Here is a 23,207-nt window from a genome sequence, read left to right as displayed (position 1 = left end):
ACATTTTTTCAATTTTTAATTAAAGTACATTTTCACAGTTGAGCAAAATTATGGGTTTTAAGCGTTTTGTTTTTATCAATTTAAAATGTTGACAGGTGCAGGAAATTACGGACAAGAGGGGGGTTATTCACAGACATTGATTTCAAAAAGTTCAAGCTTTAGAGCAGCTAAAACAAATTCTCAACATTACATCAAAATATACAAAGTAAATATCTTGAAATCAAACTCACTCAAGGAGCATTTTTCTTACTTTGCCTAACTGTAATTTTTTATTTTTTTTAATGGAAATGTTTTTTCAGTTTGTGTATGTACAGTGAAATCAATGCTTACTGACATTTACTGATAATCTAATCCTTGCTAGCCTATATTATATATATTTATACACACACAGACACACACACACAGACACACACACACACTACAAATTAGACAGATTTCAATAATCAAACCATATAAATATATAATACCTGGAGTCTACTTTCCTGTATTGGTTTCATTTTACAATGCAGATAAAAGAAATGGTGTGTTTTGTTTTAGCTAAGACACAAATCATGCTACAATCAAATGCTTCCTGACATCTCATTTGTCTATTTTACCATAAAATTGACTTTTGCATCATTAATTATGAAAAATAAACCTAAAATGCTTTTATGCATCTTTACTTCACAGCCAAGGTCAAACTTCATTTTGCAATCCAGAAAGATGCTACCAATAGATTAACATGTCCAAAGATCTTTTGCAAGTAACTTTGAATTGGGGGGCTTTTCTAGGAGTTATGAAGCTATGCTTTCTATTATGTCATTGCAAGCTTATGGTATCTTGTCACATCCAATCTACACTTCTCATTTTATATCGCAATAGCGTATAAAAGCTTGTGAGAGGATCAGCTCACTGCCAGCACCAACTCGTGGTTGGATGTGGCTTGGCAGTTCTCTCTCTCTGCTAGGGTCTGTTACCACTGGTTGCTCTGCCTCTGCAGTGGCCTGCCTCTTCCTGTGACTTGGCCCTCTTGCCAGGTCCATAGGTGCAGGAACTAGGGGTGTGGGGGGTGTTGTAGCACCCCCAGGTTTTGCACAGGACCCCAGCTGCTGGCCCCAGCTACTCGCCCCTTTACCCTTATCCGGGTCCCCTCTCCTGGAGACATGGCCCTGCTCCCAGCCCCAACTGTGGAGGGGGGCATGGACAGGGGCAAGGGGGGCTGGCTTTCAGCACCCCCACTATTTAAAAAAGTGTTCCAGTGCTACTGGTCAGGTCATTTAAAAATCTCTCCCCCTTTGGGGTAGTTTGTAAACAAAAAGCAAGAGGAGGTAACCCAGTACACCAAGTTAGTAAGACAGCAAGGAATGATTCCCTTCCAGGGTGATTCAGGATCAGGCCCTCCCTTCCCTCAGGTAGTGGTTGTCAAGAAAGCTCCTGCCTTTCCTTGGCCCTTTCCTTAGGAGCTGAGGGTTGGAGACCAGTTCCCTTTCTTGGTCTCCCCTCCAGTGAGCTGTTTTGCTCCCTTTTCTGCTCCTGGGGTAATTCTATGCACAATATTTTAAAATTCTGCGCACAATATTTTAAAATTCTGCACAATTCTGAATATTTAATTTGTCAAAATCATACAATATAATCATGCCAGTTTCAATTATATTAGTAATTTATTTCAAAATATCTGTCAGCAAGTATGTCTAACAATACAGATAACAAAAAGACAACTCAGGATTTTGTTTTTTTTTGACAAATAGATTCCTTACGAGGCATATTAATACAGAACACTGAGTAATAATTCGTTTAAACTACAATACAGAATCGTATTTCCTGCATCCCTCAGAAGCAGTGCAAAGGCTTGGGGGGAGTCAGGGGTAACCAAGGAGCTGAGGGAGAGGGAAGTAATTTCTTGGAAGTAACCTGAGAGTGAACCCAGAGGGTTGTTGGGTGCGGGTGGGAGAAGTATGGAACAGGGGTTTGGGTGCGGTGGGAGGAGGGTTTCTTAGGAAGTTGGGGAGCAACACCCATGCAGACCCTGGCTGACCCCTAGCCTCTCCCATTCAGTCAGGCTCTTCAGCCCCTGTGCCCCTGCACCCCCACTCAGCATCCCCTCCCCATGTGTCCCTGTACCCTATTCAGCCACCCTTCCTTCTTCCAGCCCCATGTGTCCTTGCACTATCACTCAGCCCCGCTCCACCCATGTCCCCTGTATTCATGTGTCTCTGCACCCCATTCTCATTCATCCCCACCCCAGTCTGTTCCCCCACCCCCATTTGTGAGAACACGCCAACAGCTTCATGTGCCCCACGCTGTCATGCTCTCTGTGCCGGCATCATAAAAGGCATAATTGCAGTGCCTCTCTGGCAGAATGTATTTTCTGTGGAGCAAAAAAATCTAAAGAGAACATGAATTCTGTGTGTGCACAGTGGAGCAGAATTCCCCCAGGAGTACTTTTAACTCCTCCTCCAGCCTGTGCATGCCTCGCAGGTGTGATGGGGCAAAGCTGACTGAGCCCAGAGCAGCTCCTTAATCCTTTGGTGTCCACTGTGGGGTTTGTATACCCCATCATAGAGCTCTAGTCAAGAATCAGGACCGCATTGTGCTAGGTGCTATACAAATACAGAACAAAGATAGTCCTTGACCCAAAAAGTTTACAAATCTGCTACCGCTCTGTAGAGGCCAAAATCTATCTATTCTGCTATACCCTAGAAACAGCACAATCATTTACCATGTGTATGTAAAACAGGGAAGATGGCTATCCCTATCCTGATCCCTCCAAACTGCCACAGAAGGCCACTCTGCAATTCTTCTGCACAAAGAGATGAGAAGCACTCAGATACCATGGTGATGAGTATGGTATAAAAACCTTGAAGTGTGATTGTGGCTCAGGCATTCACATGTGACCACCCAAACCAAATCCATTTTCTTTATTCACAGCTCCCTACAATCACTTACCATGACTAAACTACGCCAGGGGACATCGCACCAGTAGCAGTCAAGATTCAGGTGAAAGAGAGAAAGGGGCATAGCATATTGACAAGTCACCTCAGACATGCCTTAACTTGTTTCAAAGAGTGTGGGAAGTTACCTTGGATGATCTGGGCCCTAGAAATTATTTAGGTGCTTAACTCTCATTCATTTCAATGGGAAACATGCACCTAAATATCTTTGAGGATCTAAGCCTAGGTGACTGCTGCTTTTGGCTCTTTGGGTATTTTTTATTAGTAATTTGGATTACTGGTAGAAGGATCTTCTCCAATTGTTTTAAGTCTCTTTTGCATAACCTATTGCTGGAAAGAGATATCACCTTTTGACCCTGTCTATTGTCCTTTCTGTCTCAAGGACCAGCTGCCATAGAAAGTTATTTCCAAAGCCAACGCACAGAGACCTCCACTTCATTAAATGTGCATTGTCTGTTCTCAACTACAGCTATATGGCAGCACAGTAATAACCTCAGGCTTGCAAAAGGCCATATGGACTCAGAAGTCTGCAGAATCAAGCTCTCAATGGCTAGCAACAGCATTCCAATGTCAACAAGTATAAAATTCAACTGTATACTATGGAGCTAACTATGACATTTTCACCAACATGGCCAGGACTGTTTGAATAACTTTCTTTGTTTTTAAAAAGGTCAAGCTAAACCTATTTCATTAGAAGTTTGTTAACTACAATGACTGGTATCACTTTGAAGTAGGAAGGTAACTGTATGGATATAAATATACTTACACTTCAGGAAAGCATTTAACTAAGTACTGGTCTACCCTGGGAACTTATCAGCATAGCTATGTCTCACAGGAAAAATCCACATCTCAGAGATGTAGCAATGCCAAGCTAACCCCTGTATTGACAGTGCTAAGTTGATGGAAGAATTCCAATCTAGCAATGGCCTCTCAGTGAAGTGGATTACCTATGCTGATGGGAGAATCCCTACCTTCACACTAGAAATAAGGAGCAATTTTCATTCTCTTTTTTTTTTTTTTTTTAAACAGCTGGAACAACTAACCTAGGGACATGGTTGACTCTCCATCATTTGCAGTCTTGATTTAAAGATTGGATATCTTTCTAAAAAAATATGCTATGGCTCAAACAGAAGTGATGGGCTTGATGCAGAAATTATTGAGTGAGTTCCTTTGGCCTGCATTATGCAGGAGGTCAGACTGGATGATAATGTTCCCTTTTAGCCTTAAAACCTATGAATCCAGGATATAAAGACCCAGATATTATTAATTCCTTCGGTATTTAATGCAATAAATTTAATCGTGATTAATCCATCTGACATAACGATGGTGCTGTAAATACTTCAATAGGATTTCCACTGTAATCCAGCATTAATTAACAGGATGACTCTGTAAAGTGTTATCAGATTGCTAACTGGAGTATCTGCTTTTAATTGCAACAGTATCAAAAAGCCATTCATCTTTGACTCATTCTACCAGCTAATTATACAAAGATACAGGAACAGTGTTAAACATTTGACCCAAATCCTTGTATGCAAGCACCTTGATGACCTATTACACCTCTACCCCGATACAAAGCTGTCCTCGGGAGACAAAAAAATCTTACCGTGTTATAGGTGAAACCACGTTATATCGAACTTGCTTTGATCCACTGGAGTGCGCAGCCACGCCCCTCCCTCACTTCCCAAATGCTGCTTCACTGCATCATATCCAGATTCGTGTTATATCAGGTTGCGTTATATCAGGGGTAGAAGTGTACTTAAAAAAATTAAAATACTGTTCTAATCCCATCATATTTCTTTGGTGACATTTCAAGTTTCTTCCTATTATTTGCAGTTGTGTCAGTCATGTATTGTAATAAAATTTGATTGTTAAAACAAGATCATATTTCTTTAAACCACTGACAAGAAAAAAAATCCTGGTTTTGATACATAGACTTCTTGAATTATGCTGTTGTCCAAATAGCACTCTCAGGATCTGGGAAATACAAAGGAACTCATTACCCTGCCACACAATTCTCTTAAGATCAACACAGAAAAATAAGTGCTACTTTATTCCTTCATATACACACTTTGGTCCTGCTCCCATTGAAACAATGCATTTTAGAAGACCGATAACTCAGTCTCCTAAATGAAATGTCCACTTTTCTAGATTTTGAGAAAGCATTCATGTTCTGAGGCACTCCCTGATATCTGTTGCTCTACTTGCCCTCTATTAATTTTGCAAATTTTCTTCTTAAAAAAATCACTGAAGTACTCAAAGGGTTTTCACAAGCTGAATATTCCTGAAATCTCATTACATGTAGCAAATCCATTTAAAAGATTTCTCAGACTTTCAGCTGGTACTCTTCGGTCAAAAAATCATCCTTGTGGTTTAATCATTCTGAGAGGAATCAAACTTCAGATTCAGCTTTTCAAATGCTATACTTTAAATACCACTACCAGTTTAATTCATAAAAATGGAACCAAATGCATTAAATTAATGAAACCATTTGATTCCTGTTAACAACGAAACTTAGAGGACTTTATTAATGAGAGGGAACATCTTAATTATGGCATTTAGAAGGGGACAACTGGAAAAACTAATCTCTCGGCTGTTTATATTTTTTTGTCTCCTTTAAGCATGGTTATAAAAAAATTTAAAACAAAAAGTTAATTGTGCAGTTCTATCTCCCGTGGTACTGCTATGGACCTCATCATATTCAGCCAAACATTGAAGACTACTGAAGCAAACTGGGAAAGACAAGAATATTTATACAAAAGGCAGTATATTTTACCTGCACTTTTTTCTGTTTTCCCCTCTCTAATGCAGTTAAGTGCATCTTCCCTTTGGCTCTGTAGCAAAGTTATAATCATGGGCCAAATTCCAGGTCCAAACCATGGCAAGCTCCCATTCGCATGCAGTATCAGGCCATTTTCTCAGATATACACGTGCAAGTCTAATTGAAGACCTTCTCTTCACACTAAAGTTAGAATCATAGAATATCAGGGTTGGAAGGGACCTCAGGAGGTCATCTAGTCCAACCCCCTGCTCAAAGCAGGGCCATTCCCCAACTAAATCATCCCAGCCAGGGCTTTGTCAAGTATGACCTTAAAAACTTCTAAGGGAGGAGAGTCCACCTCCACCCTAGGTAACCCAGTCTAGTGGCTTGACCACCCTCCTAGTGAAAAAGTTTTTCCTAATATCCAACCTAAACCTTCTCCACTGCAACTTGAGACCATTATTCCATGTTCTGTCATCTGGTACCACTGAGAACAGTCTAGATCCATCATCTTTGGAACCCCCTTTCACATAGTTGAAAGCAGCTGTCAAATCCCCCCTCATTCTTCTCTTCTGCAGACTAAACAATCCCAGTTCCCTCAGCCTCTCCTCATAAGTCATGTGCTCCAGCCACCTAATCATTTTTGTTGCCCTCTGCTGGACTCTTTCCAATTTTTCCCATCCTTCTTGTAGTGTGGGGCCCAAAACTGGACACAGTACTCCAGATGAGGCCTCACCAGTGTCAAATAGAGGGGAATGATCACGTCCCTCAATCTGCTGCCAATGTCCCTACTTATATAGCCCAAAATGCCTTTAGCCTTCTTGGCAACAAGGGCACACTGTCAACTCAGATCCAGCTTCTCATCCACTGTAACCCCTAAGTCCTTTTTTGCAGAACTGCTGCCTAGTCACATGGTCCCTAGTCTGTAGCAGGATGGAAGAATCCCGTGCACTAAGTGCAGGACTTTGCATTTGTCCTTGTTGAACCTCAGATTTCTTTTGGCTGTGAGACTGTCCTGGTGAGGAAACTGGGAAAGAATCTGCTCAGTCAGGGAATAGACAGAGAACTTCAATCCTGAAGTAAGGGTGAAGAGGAAGGGGCTACATGGGAAGTGACCCAGGCAATAGCAGCAGCAACTGAATTAAAGGAAGCAGCATGTGGCTGCTATTTGTAGGGTCCCTGGGTTGGGAAAAGTAGTGGGTGGGCCTGGCCCCTGCCCTCAGCCACTGACAGGGTGGCCAAAGCCCGAAGAAGGGGACAAGTTTCATTTAGAATCTCGAGCATAAGGCTGGCATTTAAAGGGCTCAGGGATGGGGCTGTAGACCCTAGAGAGGCCCAACCATTTGTTGAACTCTGTTACCCCCAGAAGGGGCCTGAATGTGAGATGTGACCTGGCTGGAGAGCTGAGTCAGTGAGAACTGTAGAGGACAAAAAAAATCTCCATGGAGAAAGCCCTGGGGGCACTGCTCTATAACTGGGCGGGGGTATAGAATATCAGAGTTGGAAGGGACCTCAGGAGGTCATCTAGTCCAACCCCCTGCTCAAAGCAGGACCAATCCCCAGACAGATTTTTGCCCCAGATCCCTGCATGCCCCCCTCAAGGGCTGAACTCACAACTGTGGGTTTAGCAGGCCAATCCTCAAACCACTGAGCTTAGAGCTAGCCCAGCTAGGGCTGATAACTGAGCCCAAAGTCAGCTGCAGACATAACCAAGGGCACAGGCCCTGTTGGACCTTTTACCCTGGAAAGAGTTCCTTCATAGGTTTAGAATGTATGTGAGCTAGCTAGAGGGCTGAGCCACTGAAGACCCACTTGACAAGTTAACAGCCAACAGGGGGCACCAGGAGCCAAGAGAGCGCACACCGCGGTTCACTCATCCCCAGCAGAAAACACTCACGAGAGGTGAGTGCACTGTGTTACAAGAATCCAACTAGAAGAGAAACTATGTAGTGAAGGAGCAAAGCTTGGTTTGGACATAAATATAGTATTCACTATCAATATAGTATAACTGCCAAACACAGTAAGAAATATTGTGAATGTTTATTTCTGTTTATGCTTGACAGTTTCCCCTGGTATAAAAGTCTCACTTTTAATTATGCTTTCAAGTCACCTCTTTCAACTACTGTACTGTATACAAGAATTGTTGAAAAGTTCCCCATTCTTCCCCACCATGAATAGCAGATTTGGTACAAAAATGAAAGATACTGTTCAAAAAATGTTTTTAGATTCAAATGTAATTATAGAATCAATCAACACGGAAAACAAAAACTCACCCAGAATGCTGGAAAACAAGTTTTACTGCCATTGGTGACAATTTGCCCTAGAAGACAATCCAACGCTGGAAACCTTTTTAAAAAGGAGAAAAGGGGCTTTAGAATCAAACAAATAGGTTGTCAAGAGTACACACATGCTGCATCCTATTTTGTTTTGTAAACATCTTGCTTAAGATTAAATCTGTCAAAACAACCTTTACTTCTGATTGTGCTTATTTCTTAGTTTCCTGCAATTAGTTCACAGACAAATTGGTTTGTGTTTAAAAAAAATAAAACAAAACAAAAAACACCCCACCACATATACTGAGAGGTACAGCCCTTGTGAACCAAGAACTCCAAATGTTCACACTGTTCTTCTGTCAACCCTGCTTACAACTATCTTCACAGTCAATTAATAAACTAGCTATGTCTTTGGGTACTATCACTTAGGAGTACATCAACTGAACTGAGGGGAAGATTAGTACTAAAGTTGACAGATTTCTGAAGAGGAGCTCTGTGCAAGCTTGAAAGCTTGTCTCTTTCACAAAGATGTTGGTCCAAAAAAGGATATTTCTTCACTCACCTGGTCTCTCAGGTTTCTTTGGGGAATATTTTATTTCAGGGGTGCAGAGTTGTTTGGATTTGGGTGATTTTTCAAGTGTCAGGCTAACACTTGTCCCTTTGTCACATTTTGTTGGGGGGGGCACTCATCCATGGCAAGGGCCTCTGGTGACTAAATACAAAGCACAAGAATGGCCATAGTGGGTCAGATGAATGGTCCATGTAGTCCAGTGTCCTGTTTTCAGACAGTGGTTGGTGCTTCAGAGGAACAGAACAGGACTTAGTGTCTGCAGAGCTTGCACCAGGACATGCTTCAGGCTTTCTCTTTCTACTGTACCACTCAGGAGCTCTGTACTAGAGGAGACTCCATAGGCCCCAGCAGAGAAATTGGAGAACGTAGGCAGGGAGGAGTAAATGCAATTAGGGAAGGCAGAGTAGACAAGGCCAGCTAGGGAAGTGAGCAGAAGGAAAAGAATTCAAGAAGAAAGGAGAAGAGAGCAGTAAAGAAATGGGGTAACAATAATTGGGGCAGGAAGAGGAGGAACTGGGAAGGGAAAGCAGATAGAGAAGGGGCAGAAAACAGTGGGGGGAAAAAACATTTTAAAGCCCTTTCAAGTGAATGCTGGGTTTTAGGGAGAAGACAGGTGAAGTGTGGAAGAGCAAGAAAGAAAACTGTACCAAAAACCAAACAGAACATTTAAAGGAAGCAAGGGAGATATTCAGAGATGAAAAGAAAAGCAAGAAGTAAAGTAGGAGCTGGACAAAGGAGAGGCCTACACAGACCAGGGTCCAAAACTTCACACAGGAAACTGGGGAAGAGAATCGTGAAAGAAAATCTCAATGTGTCTTGGGGTTTGGGTGGTGGGGGAGGGAAGGGGGACAGCAGCAAAGGCTTGGAGGTGTCACCCTACCCCTGCTACTGGGCTGATTCAGAGGGGAAGGAATTCCTGGGATGAGGGACTTTCATAGGTCCCTCCAGTAGGCTGCTTGGGGCTGGAGACCCATTCCATGTAAAAGGTTCTGGAAAACTGCACACCAGGTAGCCTTGGCTGGATCATTACATAAAACTAATAAATTAGGGTTCATATCACTCCATCAGCTGCTGTCTTCCCTCTTTTTCAAAAAAAATTTTCTCCTCGTTATCTGGTAGTGACATAAAGAGAAGCAGTCCCCTCCAAGACGAACTCTCAGTCACTACCCATTCTCTACTGACTTGCCATTTTATAGGAACTTTCTCCTAGCATGCCTTCATGGGGGAAATGGACTGGCCCTTTACATTTGGCAAAAACATACATGCTGCACCTTTGAAGCAGCAACTTTGAGACTGATGGGTGCACAGGCGCTGACTTTTGGTTTCGCCAGTAGGTGTTCCTGCACGCAGTGGGTGAGGCCTTGGGAGGAAGAGGCCGAGAGGCAGTGCGGCCTTGTGGCAGAGTGCATAGGTGGAGTCTCAGGGGGAAGATGCCAAGTGGGAGTGGGCCATCAGAGTGCAGCGGGGGTGGGGAGGTGGCTAGTCTGGGCACTGGGGCCCACAAAAGATTAATTCGGCCTGGTGTGTGCGCTAAGCACCCCCTATTTTTTTTCCAGTGGCTGCTTGAGCCCAATAGCACCCATGGAGTTGGCCCCTATGGGTGGCTCTATCTCTCTCCTCCTTCTGATAAGTAGTTTCAACCCATGTTGTGTATTTTTCCTCCTATTTCAGTATGTGCCTTGTTGTTGTAGGACTGATTGAAGTTATATTTTTCTAGCCTATTGAAGTTACGCATTTAGTTACACACAAACATTGTGACAAGGAGAGCTAAAATGGCTCCTGGCCCAGCAGCCTCAAAGGAAAGATTATTTTTCCCCTCTTTCCCCCCCCATTTATTTTCTAAATTCAGAATACACCAACCGGACAGCAAAGCAGGTGCTGTCTCAGAATTTACCATTTCTCTTCCCTTCGTGTGGTATTAAAATATTTATTTCTGCATGTACATGAGTTGCGATGAGTGTTTGAATCAGGAATTAAAAATGGAGGACAGGTCACTTATAAAAATGAGCCCCTCCAATGGGAAGGGTTACATTCGAGGCACAGCTAGTGCCCCATAGCTATAGTTTTGGCTCTGAGAGCAAACAATTTGGATTAGTGTCTGAGGATTTGAGATTTTAACTGTACATATGTTAGCACTATGACATTTATCTTTTTTGTATATACTGTCTTAGTACGTCTTATTCACTCATTTCTCCCCTGTAGTCACCTTTTGTAGTAAAATCCACCCAAGCACTATAGATAAAAATCCTGCCCAGGGCTGGCTCCAGCATTTTTGCCACCCCAAGCGGGGGCGGGGGGAATAAATAAATAAAACATCCTGCTATTAGCGGCACTTAAGCAGTAGCTCTAATCACCGCCGCTTCATTCTTTGGCAGCAATTTGATGGCAAGTCCTTCCCTCTGAAAGGGACTGAGGGACCCACCCCCGAATTGCCGCACATGCCGCCCCAAGCACCTGCTTGCTGCGCTGGTGCCTGGAGCCAGCCCTGATCCTGTCTCCACTAAAGTTAGGGGCAAAACTTCCAATCATTTCAGTAAGGCCTGGATTTCGCCTTCTGTGTGTTAACTCAAGAGTCCAGATATGGACTATTATTTTCCACCTTCCATTCCCCATCACACAAGGTACTGTGGAAAGTATTTTTTTTTCCCAAACAACTATATTAAGTTGTATTTTCTGCCTCATTCACCAATCTATCCATTTCTACACTGATTTAATTAGATGAGTCTCTTTATACACAGTTACATCCATCCCTCCCTCAAACCACCCCAGTGGGGATTTTTTTTTAGTAGTTCTTAAAAACAAAACAAAAACAAAAAGACTTTGTTTTAAAAACAAAATTAGGGATATACTCCTTTCAGCTAATAGATTTATACTCAAAGTCAAAGTTTAAACTGAGTAGGTTGTCCAGAAATCCACGTAGTGGCAGATTAGTTATCATGCAGGAGAAGATCCAAACACAACGTAGACTGAAAAGGCCAGACACTAAAGTCAACACACTTCTTCCCACCCCCTCCTGTCTGAGCTCACTGCTCCTATGCTTACATCCATGATACAGACTCTGGCAGTGTCTCCTTTCTAGCATTTTGGCTTCATTTTACAAGGGCTTATTAAACTGTATTATTGAGCCATTATATGGCTGTTATATTAATTAAGGGAAACATCCTAAGATCCAAATATCAAATTATCCCCATCCACTGTCTCCTTTCTGTTCTTTTGGACTCTGTGCAGAACCCACTGAGGAGGAAGACAACTACCTGCATGGTACGATCCCCCTCCACCTGAGCTCAGAGTCAGACTCACACTCAGATTTGTCACTAGAGCTTGGGAGCAGCAACCCTTTGCATTATACATCCCTACATACAACATGGAGACACAGTCAGGAATGAATGACACTCCAAGCTGTATTAACGCCTACCATGTGGCCTTTGTGGCTGCTACAGCACAAGTGCCTGGGGAAACAGCCAATGACATGATGGCAAATAGCCATGTTACCATGGTAGAAGAGGTGACACCTATCTAGAGGACTATGCCTCCCTGCATGTCCTGAGATATGTGGAGCTCATGACAGTCATTACATTTAGAGGGCTGAAACTCCATTGCCTGAACCCCACTGTCAGGTGCTACTAAGGTAGAATTCTTTGCTCTCACAGGTGGGAACATTTTACCTCTATTTTAGTGGGTGCCAAAGTATTACACATAAGGCAAGACAATGGAGAAATCAGGCCCCAAAATGGCAACAACTTTGACTTCTCAGACAGACTGGTACCAGTCTCTTTACTCATGTGTGTTAATTGACTTCCAGTTCATTTTCCAACTACCACACAAGCAAATGGATAAAGTCATAAGATTTTCTCATGGCCTCAGTCTGACTCTGTGAGTAAAGGCTGGAGTTTAAGAGACAGACGACAAAAGTATGTGCTGTCCTGAGCAGCAAAACAGCACTCCAAGGGTACAGTGTCCACTACAGCCCCTCTTCCAGCAGAAAGGGACTATAAATCCAGCAGACCTGTCTGGCAGGGACTCTCCTGCAGTGTAGCAACTCTGCTCCATCCTATCCCTGCAGATTATGTATTCCTTACACCATCCGATCTTAAACCGAACTTCGGACCCTTGATAATCTGTACATTAGTCCCTGATCACCAGAAACGTCTATGCTTAAACTCTGTACCTTTTTTTTATTTTAAAATCTTAATCAAATTTTTAACTCTCCTCCATCTTATCCCTGCAGCCTCAGCATTGGGAGTGTGGCTATGACATCTCTTCGCTCTAGCGCTATTCCTAGTTGCTAGAACTGCCTGAGGTCATAGGCAGCCAGGCATAGATTAGAGTAGCTTCCATTTGTTATGTAATAGACATATTGCTTGTGGCTTCTCTGAAATTCCAGGGTCATTGCTATTGTATCAGAGGAACAAACAGTGCAGATTTTCTGTGAGTTGATGTTTAAAAAAGCTGAGCATTTAACAATCGTTGTTCTGGGTTCATCAGACTCTAAAGTTATGGTTTCAGTCTGATAGGTTTTACCTTAAGGCTGCTCTAACTTATGCTGGAGATGACCCAGTCTCTGGCTAGCAACAGAACTGGAGATTCATAGAAGTAGGATTGAGCCACCTTTGCCCCGTCGCACCCACTTGGGTCCTGCTCTGAGTGCAGGTCTGAGCATCCCAAGAACTGGGCTTTAAGGCTTCTATTTTTCCAGTACAGTATCAGTATCACAGCCTCTTGAAATCAAGAGAGCCAATTTACAGGAGTAAATGCTACCGAATTGGGCCATAAACTCTGCTGTGTCACCTCATAGCCTGTGAGCTTGCACTGTTCTCATTTGATATAACAGGACTTTGATCAATGAGAGCTGGCAGATGAAGCCTGCATCATTTTTAGTTACATTTCTTTTTCCAGTTAGACTAAACCAATTACACTGTACACCGGATCTTATGCTTGCATGCATGCATGCAAACATAGCTCATCTAGGAAATAAAGCTTAAGTGCCACTGTTGTTTAGGACCAGGATACATACAGATCAGCATCTACATACTATGTTAAATCAATGATCAAGGCTACGTTTAAGTCGTGGTATTTAGTAGAAGTCATGGACAGGTCACGGGCAACAAACAAAAATTCACAGCCTGTGACCTGTCCATAATTTGTACTATATGTCCCTGACTAAAACTTAGGGGTAGGGCAGGAGGGCACTACAGGTGCTGGGATGGGGGTGGCGTGCAGCCCAGGACCCCCCTATTGCTGGCGGGGGCTTTAGCAGGGCCACCGATATGGAGTATGTGCTCATAGAATGAGCAATGACCTTGGGATGCAACAGTGGCACTGGAACTGGGGGAGGAGGAGGATCACTTTTTGAAAAAGGTGGGGAGAAAGTGTGGGTAGATGCAGGGCCTGGGGCAGAGAGCACCCCCAGGGCCTGGAGGAAGCTGGTGCCTGTGGCTCTATATATCCTCAGTACAGGGCATGAAGATGTGAAAGGAGCATATATGACCTGAACGGGCACTGCCACCTAAAAATCTCCAATATGAGGTGCATGCCATTAGGAAGAATCAAAAGGGGCTGGCAGTTCCTAAAAGATGTAATACTAGAGGCTCAACATCAAACTATTCCCACACAGAAGATAGATAAGAGCCACAGGAAGCCAATGTGGCTGCACAAGGAGCTTTTTAGCTACCTAAAAGGGAGACATACAGGTAATGGAAGTTGTGGCATGTCACTAAGGAAGTGAACATGGGAACAGCACGAGCATGTAGGAACAAAAGTCAAGAAGCCAAGGCAAAGAATAAGTTACAACTGGCAAGAAATGTTAGTGACAATATGAAGGGGTTCTTCAAATATCTCAGACAAAATAGAAAGATCAGGGATGGTGTTGGTCCACGGCTCAGTGAAGAAGGTTAGTGGATAATGGAAGATTTTAGGAAAGCAGAGTTGCTCAATGCTGACTTTGCTTCAGTCTTCTCACAAAAAAACAACAACGTGACCGAACTAGCAAAGTTATCATAGAAAATAAATGGGTAGGGATGCAGATCAGGATAAGTAAACACCACGTCAGATCTTCGACAAATCTGAATGAATTCAAGTCAGTAAGGCCTGATGCTATTCAGAGGTACTGAAGGAATTAACTGAAGAACTCTTGGAGCCACTGGCAATAATATTTGCCAGCTGAGAGTGGAGAAGGGCTAATGTAGTGCCTATCTTTAAAAAAGGGGAAAGAGAAGGAGCCAGGGAACTACAGACCAGTCAGTCTAATTTCAGTACCTGGGAAGCTACTAGAGCAACGTATGGAACATTCCATTTGCAAATCCCTTGAGGATGAAGGGCTAATCACTAGCAGCCAGCATGGATCTACTAAGACCAAATCATGCCAAATGAGCTTGATTTCCTTCTTTGACAGGGTAACTGGTTTGGTGGAAAATGTGATGACATAATATACCTGGATTTCAACCAGGCTTTTGACACAGTCCCACGTGACATTCTGGTAAGTAAGCTGGAGAAATGCAGGCTTGGCGGAACTATGATTAAGTGGATAAGTAATTGGTTAAACAATTGCAAACAAAGAGTAACTATTAATGGACTGATGTCAGATTGGAAGGAGGTCTCAAGCAGGGTCCACAAGGATCTGTTCTTGGTCTTGAGTTTAACATTTTGATTAATGGCCTGGATGTAGAAATAGAGAGCAGACTGATCAAATTTGCAGATAACAAACCTGGGGAGGAAGGGGCGAGGGGCGGTGGAATTGCTAACATTTTGGAGGATAGAGCTAAAATTCAAAGGGATCTTGATAAATTGGAGAACTGGGCTATGGACAAAAATGAAATTCAACAAAGACAAATATAAAGGTGCTACACTTAGGGAAGAAAACAAATACAGAATGAGAGATAACCAGCTTGGCAGCAGCACTGCTGAAAAGGATCTAGGAGTTGTGGTAGATTACAATTTCAACATGAGTCAGCAATGTGATGCTGTTGCAAAAAAAATAATAAAATAATAAATAATAAATAAATAATAATAATAAGGCCATGCAAATGCAATTTTAGGTTGCATTACCAGAGGCATAGCCTGCAAGTCATGGGAAGTGATAGTACTGCTCTACTCCAGCTGAGGCTGGAGTACCATGTCCAATGTATAGGAAAGATGTAAAGAAACTGCAAAGGATCCACAAGTGAGTGACAAAGATGTTCAAAGGGATGGAATGCAACCCATGAGCAAAGGCTGAAGGAAGTGAGTATGCAGAGTTTGGAAAAGAGGAGATGGGGGGGGGAGGGAGAAGAGAGATGATAGTTTTTAAATACTTGAAAGGCTGCCATAAAAAAAGATGGAGAAAAGTTCTTCCCTTGCCACAGAAGGCAGGACAAGAAGCAATGGGTTCAAACTACAGAACAGCATATTTAGATTAAATCTCAGGAAAAACTTCTTAACTGTAAGAATGATCTGGAAAAAGAGGCAAACAGTGAGGAAGCAAAATCTGCAGATGATACAAAACTATTCAAGATAGTTAAGTCTGAAGCAGACCGCAAAGAATTAGAGGGATCTCACTAAACTGAGTGACTGGGCAACAAAAATGCAGATGAAATTGAGGATAGGTTCAACAACAGCTATTAGCCAAGATGGGCAAGGATGGTCCCTAGCCTCTGCTTGGTGTCCCAGAAGCTGGGAGTTGGCAACAGGGGATGGATCACTTGTTCTGTTCGTTCCCTCTGGCATTGGCCACTGTTGGAAGACAGGATAGTGGGCCAGATGGTCTGACCCAATATGGCCATTCTTGTGAGCACCCATAGGGTCACTACTTGAAGGTCTTGTATAGAGTGAAACTATCATCTGGTGAGCAGGTCTTTAGAGTTCTTATCTAAAGCTCAAGATACCAATAAACATTCCCTCTGCACAACCCATCATAATGATTCTGGAATGTTGGCATCAGCAAATCCTGCCAAGCCTGTATAGATCTGTTACAATGCCCTGAATTGCCATTTTTCTCTTTAGCTTTCACCTCTAGTTGTGGCATAACAACACCTGTTAATGCCATTACAGTATTGCTGTGCTGGGTTGTTTTTTTAAATCATAAAATATAAAGCTCCTCAGATCTGTTCCAGCCCCCTTTGTACTGCAGTGGCAGTAAAAAAGGGTCTGTAAAGTCAGTTTAAACAGCAAAATTAGGATTGCCCAGACTGGAGGAATCTCAGGTGGCAGAAAGAGCTCCAACAAGATGCTCCCACTCAGCCCTTGGCATAGTGGACATGTCAAGGTGTGCCATGGAAGAGAATCTCTGTACTCAGGCAGCCCTTGCCCGATACAATGGCTGCCAAAGGCCACTCTGAAAGGGCCAGTCTATCTAGGCCTAATAACTTAGGGCAGCACAGAGTATCGAGAATCAAAAAAAGTGGCAAAAAATCACTTCTCTTCCCCCATACCCACACCTGGATCATGCACCCAAACCTTGGTATTGCAGCCTCTGTTTTTCCAGGAGTTTAAGAGCTTTGAGAAGTCTCCCAAGCAAGGGCCCAAAGCAGCCCGGAAGAAGCAACTGGGCATGCGACCTCCTGGGAGCTACTTGGAAGTTGCTCAGCACTGTCAGGAGAAGAGTGGCATTTGGCTGATCCCTTAGCAAAGGCCTAAGATCCAAGCAGAGAATTTAGCCTGAGTGTGCGTGCCATGGCTCGAGGGACAACACGTAAGACTGATTAACTCAGAGGCAGTGTTTCTGGTGGAGCAGCTGACTGAGGCTTTTGTTTTGTTTTCATGTTGTCTTTTTCTGTTAAAAAACGATACCCACTGATGAGGGTGCTTTTTAATATTAGAAAGGACTTCTTGGACTTAGTTTTCCATCACCTGTGATACAAACAAGGCAGGAGCTCACGTGTAGCACCAATCTGACCACAGGGGTGCACTAGGGTGACTGCTACAAGAACTGTTCCTAATTCTAGTATGTTATGGCAAATGCTATTTAACCTAAACAAACTATTGCTTCCACCAATAATAAGTTATATCGGCTAGCTCTTTTGGCAATATTGTATTAATGCTACCCTATAGTTCTGGTGTTATGTGCAATACTACATTGCTTCAGAAATGTAGCTCTTGCTTGGGCGGGGGTGGAGGAGGGGGGAGAAGAGAAGAACTTTTATTATGAAAGTCCCCACAACCACCATTAATAAAACAATGGATACAAGACAAGACATTTAGGAATCTTTACCATAGGGGAATGCCTGCTGTAAAGTAAAATGACAAATCATGTTTCTGTACACCCAGATCCCATCAATCAGATTCACATGCACGTGTTGTTATATGTGAACATGTGAATAATAGCTAAAGAGATCCTAAACCCCACATTTTTAGAAAATAAAACCCACCCTTTTTCACCAAATCTAGTCAGGACCCATCTTTCTCCTAAGTGCTGTATTGGTAAGCAATGGTTCTTTAGAGACATTGGTCAACAAGAAAAAAGCTAGCCTATCAAGGAAGATTCAGATAGCCCAAATGCAAGGCAAAATATTCAAAGTTAATGTATAGAAACCAAACTAAAGTCTACCAGAAAACCTGAAGGACATAAACCCTAACTTTGTGTGAAGTCTCATGCCAAGTAGCCACGTACATTTAGACAAAAAACAGGAATTTAGGCCCTATTTCAAAATGCAGTTTTAATTATGGAGTTGCTACCAGGTGTCTTTGTAACAATCTTATACTCACGTGTTGCAAAGTATACTTGTTGTGTGTACAACTATTTTACACTAATAGCAGGAAATAGTTCTAACAGTAGCAAAAACAATGTATTGTTCAAAGTAAGTTGTTGATATACATTAAATTATTTAAAGTGAGACAATAAGTGACAAAAGCCTCAGTGGTTTGCCCCTAGGAAATTACACTCATAGACTCATAGACTCTAGGACTGGAAGGGACCTCGAGAGGTCATCGAGTCCAGTCCCCTGCCCTCATGGCAGGACCAAATACTGTCTAGACCACCCCCAATAGACATTTATCTAACCTACTCTTAAATATCTCCAGAGATGGAGATTCCACAACTTCCCTAGGCAATCTATTCCAGTGTTTAACTACCCTGACAGTTAGGAACTTTTTCCTAATGTCCAACCTAAATCTCCCTTGCTGCAGTTTAAGCCCATTGCTTCTTGTTCTATCATTGGAGGCTAAGGTGAATAAGTTTTCTCCCTCCTCCTGATGACACCCTTTTAGATACCTGAAAACTGCTATCATGTCCCCTCTCAGTCTTCTCTTTTCCAAACTAAACAAACCCAATTCCTTCAGCCTTCCTTCATAGGTCATGTTCTCAAGACCTTTCATCATTCTTGTTGCTCTTCTCTGGACCCTCTCCAATTTCTCCACATCTTTCTTGAAATGCGGTGTCCAGAACTGGACACAATACTCCAGTTGAGGCCTAACCAGCGCAGAGTAAAGCGGAAGAATGACTTCTGGTGTCTTGTTTACAACACACCTGTTAATGCATCCCAGAATCACGTTTGCTTTTTTTGCAACAGTATCACACTGTTGACTCATATTAAGCTTGTGGTCCACTATGACCCCTAGATCTCTTTCTGCCATACTCCTTCCTAGACAGTCTCTTCCCATTCTGTATGTGTGAAACTGATTGTTCCTTCCTAGGTGGAGCACTTTGCATTTATCTTTATTGAACTTCATCCTGTTTACCTCAGACCATTTCTCCAATTTGTCCAGATCATTTTGAATTTTGTCCCTGTCCTCCAAAGCAGTTGCAATCCCTCCCAGTTTGGTATCGTCCGCAAACTTAATAAGCGTACTTTCTATGCCAACATCTAAATCGTTGATGAAGATATTGAACAGAACCGGTCCCAAAACAGACCCCTGCGGAACCCCACTTGTTATACCTTTCCAGCAGGATTGGGAGCCATTAACAACTACTCTCTGAGTATGGTTATCCAGCCAGTTATGCACCCACCTTATAGTAGCCCCATCTAAATTGTACTTTCCTAGTTTATCTATAAGAATATCATGCGAGACCATATCAAATGCCTTACTAAAGTCTAGGTATATCACATCCACCACTTCTCCCTTATCCACAAGGCTCGTTATCCTATCAAAGAACGCTATCAGATTAGTTTGACACGATTTGTTCTTTACAAATCCATGCTGGCTATTCCCTATCACCTTACCACCTTCCAAGTGTTTGCAGATGATTTCTTTGATTACCTGCTCCATTATCTTCCCTGGCACAGAAGTTAAACTAACTAGTCTGTAGTTTCCTGGGTTGTTTTTATTTCCCTTTTTATAGATGGGCACTATATTTGCCCCCTTCCAGTCTTCTGGAATCTCCCCCGTCTCCCATGATTTCCCAAAGATAATAGCTAGAGGATCAGATACCTCTTCTATTAACTCCTTGAGTATTCTAGGATGCATTTCATCAGGCCCTGGTGACTTGCAGGCATCTAACTTTTCTAAGTGATTTTTTACTTGCTCTTTTTTTATTTTATCTTCTAAACCTACCCTCTTCCCGTAAGCATTCACTATACTAGACATTCCTTCAGACTTCTCAGTGAAGACCGAAACAAAGAAGTCATTAAGCATCTCTGCCATTTCCAAGTCTCCCGTTACTGTTTCCCCCTCCTCATTGAGCAGTGGGCCTACCCTGTCCTTAGTCTTCCTCTTGCTTCTAATGTATTGATAAAAAGTCTTCTTGTTTCCCTTTATTCCCATAGCTAGTTTGAGTTCATTCTGTGCCTTTGCTTTTCTAATCTTGCCTCTGCATTCTTGTGTTATTTGCCTATATTCATCCTTCGTGATCTGACCTAGTTTCCATTTTTTATATGACGCCTTTTTATTTTGTAGGTCACGCAAGATCTCAAGGGTAAGCCAAGGTGGTCTTTTGCCACATTTTCTATCTTTCCTAACCATTGGAATAACTTGCTTTTGGGCCCTTAATAGTGTCCCTTTGAAAAACTGCCAACTTTCCTCAGTTGTTTTTCCCCTCAGTCTTAATTCCCATGGGACCTTACCTATCAGCTCTCTGAGCTTACCGAAATCCGCCTTCCTGAAATCCATTGTCTCTATTCTGCTGTACTCCCTTCTACCCTTCCTTAGAATTGCAAATTCTATGATTTCATGATCACTTTCACCCAAGCTTCCTTCTACTTTCAAATTCTCAACAAGTTCCTCCCTATTTGTTAATTGGGTCCCTACACTGGTCCCTACCATGTTATACTAATGTAGGGGGATGATTAACTACGACTATATTCTGGCGTTTTATCTGAGTAGGGATTTCAGAGTCAGGTCCTCTATCTTTAATGATTTTGTCATCTATTTCCCACATGACTGAAGATAGATGCCCGTTTATAATCCACAGTAGCTACTATTGTTTATACTCTTAAAGAAAGTGACTAGATGCTGCTAAGGAAGTTTGACCACCACACAGGTGATGATCTGACCCAGAAGTAAATTAGGTCAGCTCCACTGAATCCAAGAGCTGTGGGTGCTCTGCACTCGTCAGTTGGCACCCAGCAGTGGTGTTGTTAAAAGTGAGCACAACCAGGCAACCTTTGGTCTTCATCCAGATGCTGTTATACAGGGGTAAATGGCACCTTAACTATTTTGTTCATTAGATTCCTTAGAACTCTTCACTCAACATACAATAAATCCTGGTGACACTGAATCAGTGGAAGGGGCCTGTCAGCAAAGAAATGAGGACACAGGAATTGGTAGGGAACGTTAAGGAGCACGTAGTTGTTAATAAGGGTCCATTTTAGTTTGTCGTCTTGTTTGTTGCCTGTTTGTTTTTCTTGGACCATTTGGAACAGTTTTGTTTAAATATTGGGTTTACATTGTGCAATGTGTCACTCAAATTTAAACAACAAAAAGACAAATATAAAGTTGTCAAAACCAGTATTGGATACTAGTCAATTATAGCTCATTTTGCCTTGGCTGCCACATCTCCAGCTCTAGGGCTGGATTCCATGGGTGCACACATGAAGGGTGAACTGCTAAAGGACTACCCCTCATGCTTCTCAGCATGATGTGGGGTGGTGTATAGACATAACACTACAACAGCAACCAAAGGGTTAATGGACAGAACAGCAACTTAATAGCTCTATCAATATTCAGACAGTCTACAGATTTTTTTTGTTTCTATATGTTTCAAAGAGAATTACATTCATATTTAAAATATAGTAGTAATATTTGGCATATTCAAAGTTATTTTCTATGCATTTTCTTCTGCATTAACTTTTACTATACAAACATCCAAGGATTAAAAACAAACAAAATAAATAATCTCCTTCCAGGGAAGGCTCAAGCACATATGCCAAGATCTCTCTACAGCAATTCTATGCAAAATGAAAACAAATGCTCAGTGGACTCAATGAACAAAACACTACACAAACCAAAAACAAAAATCTAGCCCCTTAACAGCAATGCCTGTCAGAGATCCAAGAGGGAAGTGCCATCTTGAAGATTTTTTTAAAATGTGCTTATGTCTACGGTAACAGGAGCGAGGAGAACATTCAAAGTTTAGGATGATGCATCAGCCTTCTGGTCACTCATTGAGGTCTCACACCCAGATGTGCTTGCTCCACCTAAGCACAGCGAGATAGGTGAAGGAGGCAGTGAACGGCTGGACTTGGAATTTCTTCAGATGCAGCTTTCACCTCGCTCTGAGCCTCTAGGACACTAACCAGCTAACTTTGCCTCATCATATGCCCGTAATGCAGCCCAGCTTCCCCCTTCAACCCCTGTAAGTGACATGAGCAGCACTCCGAGGACTAGTAGCTGCCTAAGATGCTGCAGTACCTGTCCCAGCCCCAGAAGGCTGGAAATGCCTAATGAGGTCACACTAGACAGTTATTAGCAACGTGTTACCCTTTCTTGGTGGGGAGCAGGAGTTGTGTGGGGCTGGGGGGGGGGCTAAGGTACCTTGTGCCTTTGGGGGTGGGAGTGGGAGTCTGTATATTTCCCAGGGCTGGAGAAGATGCTACCTGCGCAGCTGGCCGGGGGCGGATCGCGCTAGTCACAAAAGCACGCAGTGGCGAGGTTGGTTTTGTTTGGGGAGCGGGGGCGTCTGTTCAGCCTTGCGCTGTTAGCCTGGGGGGGGGCAGGTCCTGTGCTGCAGAGGACCATGGATGTAGAGTCCTAAAGCCCCCTTCCCCGGTGGCAGATCCCCGAGAACGAGACCCCGCTGACTGAGGGGATAAAAACTTGCGCAGGCAAAGCCGTGGCTGGAAGGATATTGGGCACACGCAGAAACCCGCATCCGCGTGGCCGGGTCCGAGAAGACCCCGGCCGCCCCTGCCACGCGGGGAGCAGCTCCCTGGGGCAGTGTCGGAGGGAAGGATGGACGAGCCCTACCTGGGTCCGCGGTGCAGCCTCCTTCTCCTCCAGGACAAAGGGAAGCCGGGCGGGAGGGGTGGAGCAGCGCGCCCGCTCCCAGCCGAGGGCTCCTGCTACAGCCTCAGATCGCACCCGGCCAGCCACAGCGAAGGGGAGATGCTGGCACGGGCAGGAGCTATATATACCCCCAGCGCGCAGCCTCCTCCAGCAGCGCCGGCTGCCTCCCAGCTCCCAGCCTCCAGCCACGGCAGGAGCCACAGCGCCCTCTGCAGGCACACCGGCAGCGGTGCCCCTTGGAAGCTGGTTTTCCTCTAGACTTGCTCGACCCTGCCGCTAAAGCCCGTAGGAACGGATTTCAGGCGGCACTGAAAAAAGTAACA

The 23,207-nt window shown here is 43.4% G+C and overlaps 1 protein-coding gene across 2 annotated transcripts in view; it reads right to left on the bottom strand.

Moving 5' to 3' along the window:
• MTUS2 (microtubule associated scaffold protein 2) overlaps positions 1 to 22,967 on the bottom strand; it is a 514,325-nt gene extending 491,358 nt beyond the window's left edge. For both annotated transcript variants that reach the window (XM_030562772.1, XM_030562780.1), the window contains exons 1-2: positions 22,846 to 22,967; positions 7,962 to 8,034 (exon numbers count right to left, since the gene is read on the bottom strand). The gene's annotated coding sequence lies outside the window, so the exon portion shown is untranslated. The remainder of the gene's footprint in view (positions 1 to 7,961; positions 8,035 to 22,845) is intronic.
• Positions 22,968 to 23,207: the final 240 nt, after the last annotated feature.

This window comes from Gopherus evgoodei, chromosome 1, assembly GCF_007399415.2.
Source record: "Gopherus evgoodei ecotype Sinaloan lineage chromosome 1, rGopEvg1_v1.p, whole genome shotgun sequence".
Taxonomy (NCBI): domain Eukaryota; kingdom Metazoa; phylum Chordata; order Testudines; family Testudinidae; genus Gopherus; species Gopherus evgoodei.
This window is presented reverse-complemented; position numbering and strand designations above follow the sequence as displayed.